The 6,486-nt window shown below is 33.7% G+C and overlaps 1 pseudogene; it reads right to left on the bottom strand.

Annotated features, from left to right (window-relative positions):
- Positions 1 to 2,562: 2,562 nt before the first annotated feature.
- Positions 2,563 to 5,878, bottom strand: LOC149230482 (ruBisCO large subunit-binding protein subunit beta, chloroplastic-like; annotated as a pseudogene).
- Between the last annotated feature and the right edge of the window lie 608 nt (positions 5,879 to 6,486).

Here is a 6,486-nt window from a genome sequence, read left to right as displayed (position 1 = left end):
AGACTTTGACAAGCTTCTCTCAGTTTTCTTCTCTCGACCTCAGATGTTAGGAGTAGGAACAAGACAGGAGACTCCTTCCCCCTCCTTTTTCTTCTTCTCATTCTCTGCGCCATCGCAGTGCTTTGTTTTGAAGCCGAGAGCTTTTAGCTTCCACATTTACATTTACTTGGATTATAGATGTATTTTCTACTTTTTAATAGAAATGTTAAAGGGGACCGTTCGGTCCACTAGCTTAGCATGTTGTAATCATTGTAACTAACAAACCCATCGACCTATTATGGTCATTTGTTGGACACTAATAAAATTATATGATCAATAAGATTAGGTTTCCTCTCTATATAATTTGGATGGCATTCAAGTATCTTGCTTATGTTACCTCTATATAGTTTATACAGTTTGGATGACATTCAAATGTTTTGCATGGTTTACTTTGTGCTCTAGCCATGATTATCCATAATTATCTAGCTCCTGCCTTCCCTGGTAGGGACTAACACTACCTCTAGCCCTTGTTTGTTGTTGTCGTGATTCCAAAATGAAGCACACCCATATTCTATTCCTTATTCTCTATAATCAATATTAAGCCTATGAATTGTTTTTTCTGAAGTAATTTTATATGGAATTGAAACCCTTTTAGGAATAGTCATATATATATCAACTATATTTTTTCATGAATTCTATTGCTAATAATTGTCTTCTATATCATCTATAAGAATCCTGTTTAGTATTTTATATACACATATATCATTATAGTAATACAAAATAAAGTTCATGTTAATATTTGAACCACCTACAATACTCACAAATGAGGACCTTTAGCTATTAGTGTCTAGCACGTAACATAGAACTTTGGCTTGCAAGTCCATGTTTGATTGGACCAGAGTCTATTGAAAGTCATATATTCAAAGATTTGATGAACATAATTTCAAAGGATTTGGTATAGATCCAAACGAGTTGTAGTTTGTACAAGTTTGGCTATAAAACAAGTGTTGAATGAGGGTTGACAATTATAGTTGTGTTTTGACTGGAAGATACAAGTCTCATTAGACCAGATCTATTAAAAGGACAAGGACACAAGCTTTCACAAGGAATGCTTTCATAGGATTTCATATAAATTTGAAGGATTCATATCATGTATGAATTCAAAACTTTTGATTGACATATCCAATTCAAGAAGGATTGAATACATTGGAAAGTGGGGATTTTAATATTTTTGTTTGACATAAAAACTTCCTCTGACTATTAATAAAACTTAATGACAGAGGTTTTATACAAAAAAGGGCAACCTGTTCTTCATCAAAATTTGTCCATATTTGTCCATGACTCCATACTGTTGTATTTTCTTTTTCTACAATACAACCTTCATCCACACTTCCCCCTAAATGAGATTTCTCCTCATTCATTTCTTCAACCTTATCCTCATTATACATCATACTGGACAATCATCATTCTAGTATAGAACAACCTCTGGATATTATTGGTGAATAATTATAGTTAATGGGTTCTCATGTAACGATTCCCAATACCAATGGAACAACCTATAATTTGAATCACTCAAGTAATGGATCTCAATTTAACAAGATTATAATATAAATACATTCTACCATAAATACACATCAAGAATGCTCTGCCTTGTAGATTTCAGCACCCATGTATTCGATGGATTTATGGGAATGAAGGGAAATTGGAAAGCCAATGATCTCCTACAGTTATGTATGGCCTTTTCTAGTACCTATGGCCTCTTAGACAACCAATATCGAGCTCAAAGTCACCCCAACAAATGAAAATAATGCTCAAGGGAGAGGGAAACGACTCCAGTAAGTAGAAATCCACCCAAGAACGCTTAAGAACACTCCAAGTAAGGAGAGAGAAATTCTTAACAGTCGTATAGAAACAAAATTAGAAACTCCTTAAGGAAATGCAATAGCTCCAGAACCATGGCAGTTGATCTCTATCTTAGCAAGAAAGTGGATGATGAGTAACTCAGAGCTGATGCATTTCATAGAGCATCAATTAATAAAGAGTTTCAGGATGATGCTAATAGAAACTCAATGGAGAATTATTTATTTAAGCCATGAACACAAAGACAATACATTTACTACAACTAAGGACTAAGAATGATGACAACTCATACACAATAAGTTTATTATATCTTAGCAACATATATTAGATGAGAGCCTAACACATTTCCTTCATTTTCAAAAGAGAGATGTCCATGTGCAAATTAACCCTGGCTCCATGTGACACTATTGCAACATAGTTGCTATGGTAAAATGAAGGAATTGGTCATGGCAGTTAAACTCTGAATTGAACTAGTTTCAGTGTTGTCCAATTAGGGCTATTGCATCTTGTCATAGGCATATCTAGATAAATAAAGGTTGCGTTTCGATCTAGAGATTCCCATATAAATGAATCTAGATAAATATAGCATCCTTCCTTCCATTTACACTATCATATACACTCGATTATTACTTTAGACAAATATACATTGAAATGCAGTCACCAACATCCATCAACTAGATTCAGATTGCTATAATGCTAATAACAAGGAATTGTTACAAATAGCTACCAAGAATTCAGCATGCCAATTTTTATTTGGACAAAAACAACTCCACCAGAAATCTTGGTAATTCTTTCATTCAAATTTTCTTTTTCGTAGTTTTGTTCTGCAAACTACAAAGAAAATGAGAATGATATCATTGGTGAAAACCTTTGATAAAATAGGTTGATAGGGAAGTTAAATATCAAGCCAAACATACTCTCATATTAAAGAAACCTTAAATTATTTAAATTTAATGTCTGTAATTATTATTGCATGTTCCTTCAGAGGCACATATATTCAAATTATAAACTATGCATCAAAATTGTTTCTTTCTACACTCCTATCTTGAAAACTCACAAATAAAATTTGAGATTAATACCATCATCATGAGTGATATTAATGAGGAGATCCCTCCCCACAGGGTCCTGACCACTTTACTATATATGGTGGCTATATAGAGAAAACAAGACAATAATTTCCAGCCTTGATTTGCATAAAGAAACCTATTTAAGTTATAGAGAAATAAAACACCTCTATCAAGGCTCTAATTTGAGACACTCTTTTATTAACACCTTCCTGAGTGCTCCCATCACCAGCTATTGTTGTTGAATCCTTGGTAAGTACCACCTTGGCAGCAGTACCTAGAACCTTACTTCCAACTTTCTCCAAGGGAAAATCCAACTTCATCCCTGATAACAGTGCCTACATAGGGAAAGAATAAACAAAACAATATCTACGTAAGATATTAGAAACCTATGACCAAGACACGGTGGAAAGATTTTATTCTCAATACATCTCACTCAATGAGAATTTATCCTATTAGCATGAAAATTTGAACTTCTAGAGCAAATCCATTACCAAATAAATATTGTTTCCATGAAAAATGATATAGCACTACTTATATACACACCGAAATTTGTACTTAATCTCTTAGTGCATGTAAGTCCTTAATGTAGCTAAACTTGGAAAATAACTCCGGTGAATATAGCAATGTCAAAATGGGATGTGTCGAATATTGTTATATTATGAAAGATGTTACCTCAACCAATTTCACTGTAGTATAAATTAACGAGAGTGATGAAATTTCTGAAGGAAAATTGTGTCCCCTTTTCCACTCTCTGAATCCAGGAGCTTTCAAAGCACCAACATTCAATGCACCACAAAGTTTGTTCATGACAAGAGTATCCAAGGCTTCTTGTTCAATGTCCTCGGCAATGATCAAGATTGGATACCCCCCATGAATGGCCTCTTGTAATATTATAATCAAGTCTCTTGAAGCTGTGATCTTTTTTTCAACCAATAATAGTTGTAAATTATAAGAAAATGTAAATATGCAAGTTCATTTACTGATCCCTGAATTTCAAAATGCAAGTGAAAATAAATAGAAATTTATCAACCCCCTTCACAACTTAGTAGTGGTCATATTTCTTTCTAATTACTAGATCAATATTCTAAATCAAATATTATATAGATTCCAAAAATAATAGAAGTTTCATAAGGCACAGAATTTGAAATTCCATACAAAACTAGCACCAACCTCTATTGAACCAGAAGGATGTGACGTGAATATATGACAGATGGAGGTAATTGGGAAATAATTCTGCAACTTAGACGAGATTTTATTCTAAAAAAGTTACACATGATTTCTATCCATTCTCTTTTGATTACAAGGAGCAATAACAAGTAATAGCACAACCAAAAAGAGAAAGAATATTTCATTCACATCAATTACCTTGCAATTTTCATACTCTATGGACATATTCTCACTATTTGTCCCAAAATATGAGGAAATATATCCGTGATCAAATTACATTCGCTCTACAACATACAAATTTTTTTATGTACTTTTTCCCTCTTCAAGTGTCACAACACCTTTCCTTCCAACTTTACTCACCTTTACTATCATGTTTCCTATTTCATAGTTATTACCAGCACTTACTGGAGCAACATCTGTTAATTCAATATCTTCAACCTGGAGAATAATGCCAATTACAGGGTGTTAAGTTTCAACATATGTACTCCCTTATAGATAATATTTTTCCCAAATGTTTGACAAGTAACTCCTAAAAATTCTATCGTGTAGTCTTCAAGAAACTCTAGCTGATAGTTTTAAATCAACTATTCCCCTAATGAAAGTGCACCTCAACCATAGACTAAACCAGCTCAAATGTGTCCATTTACTTCCTTTGAAAAATTCTTGAGTTCAAAACCAAGAGCCTTTACTATCTTGTCAATTCCCCTTGTAATTTGAATAGGATTTACTCCAGCTGCAAGAAACTGAACATGCTTATGATTTAGATTCTTATCCACAAATATTTAAAAATACAAGCTAGATTTATTTGTTGGGTTTTTCCTAACTAGGTCATACCAATTGATAACACGATCATAATTTCATCTTCAACCAGGTTATTTTCCACTCAAATAATATCTTGATCCCCATGAATCCTTAAAAACTCACAAAATAAATAACTAAACAACAACCGCCAAAAGGGCCAATAAAAATGAATAAATACTTAAGCCACTAATAGGGACAAATAAATTACCTTTACACCTTAAGCTATTAAACCTTGCACAAGTACAACAGATGTGGTAGTTCTAACACCTGCTAAATCATTTGTCTTTGCTGCAGCATGTCTTACCAACTTGGCCCCAATATTTTCAACTAGGTCCTCCAATTCAACCTGTCAAAAGCAAGGTGTAGCATTGAAAAGCATTAACTAGACTAGATTAACTAGACAAGAAATAAAAATTTAACTTGACTCATCAATATCTGGCACACAAGTATTTTTTTCAACTATTTAAAGTGTCATTCATTACTCTACTATGGCTACTCCATAGACTAGGTACATCCTCAAAAGATAAATATGTTTTCTATGACCTGTGAGAATTTTTCCTTCCAGGTCTAAGACAGTAAGACATTTAGGCAAGGAAAACTAATATAGAACATAAAAAATTTACAACCCACATCTATAATTTACCTCCTTAGCTACTGTCACACCATCATTGACAATCTTCAGAGAACCATACTTTCTCTCCAAAACAACATTTCTGCCCTTCGGCCCAATGGTGATTCCGACAATATCAACAAGCTTGTTGACACCTGCCTACAAGACAATTTGAAAATATTTTCAGTAGGTTCACAACAAAATGCTGGAATATATGTCATACCAAACCTACATACAAACCACACATTAACCTCAAAGGTATATGGACAAGGAAAGATCTACCACAATAAAGTTTTATGTGAAAAGAATCTTCCTTTAGATGGAATTTGTTTTCTCTGACCTACAAATTTTTTGTCACTGACCCATCTCGGTTGAATTACAACTCCTTTGCCATAGATCTTGTATTGACTACCTTCTCTCTGCTATGCAATCTCACGATTTGCCTTCTACTTAAATGATTAGAGAAGATGGCTGAAAAAGTAACAAGAGAAGACAATTTCCTGGCATTTTTGTCAGATACTGCACCCAACTTCCTCTTCTTTCCAATGTTACCCAATGAGGTAGAGTGGCAACTGTTGTCATACTATCTATAGCATATGGCATCTTCCCTTATTTGGAATAGATAATTACAATATCTTCATATTATTTATCTCACAAACATGAATTCCATCTAGATTTAATTCATATTAGCTATCCAATTACCCATCTAGATTTAATTCACCACTGTTGTACATAAACAATACTTCATATGCGAGCACCAGATATTGAAGGATCTGTAAGGACATACAAGTTTTTTCTTGAGCCCTCACTACTTTGATAGTTTTTCTAGAGTGAGCATTGCCTTATGATTTGCTAGTGCCTTTAGTTTGGATATTTTCGGCATCCACATGGAAACTTAGGAACCTAGGTTGTGTTCCTAGGTGACCCAACATGCTTCTGGAACCCTTAGTATTCACCCAGCTTCATGACAAATGTCTAAGGAAAATCTGCCCAAATTGACAA

This window comes from Pinus tabuliformis, chromosome J (assembly GCF_031772625.1).
Source record: "Pinus tabuliformis cultivar Carrire ecotype Pingquan chromosome J, CPIR1, whole genome shotgun sequence".
Taxonomy (NCBI): Eukaryota; Viridiplantae; Streptophyta; class Pinopsida; order Pinales; family Pinaceae; genus Pinus; species Pinus tabuliformis.
Note: the sequence above shows the minus strand (reverse complement) of the source record. Positions and strands in the feature narration are given on the sequence as shown.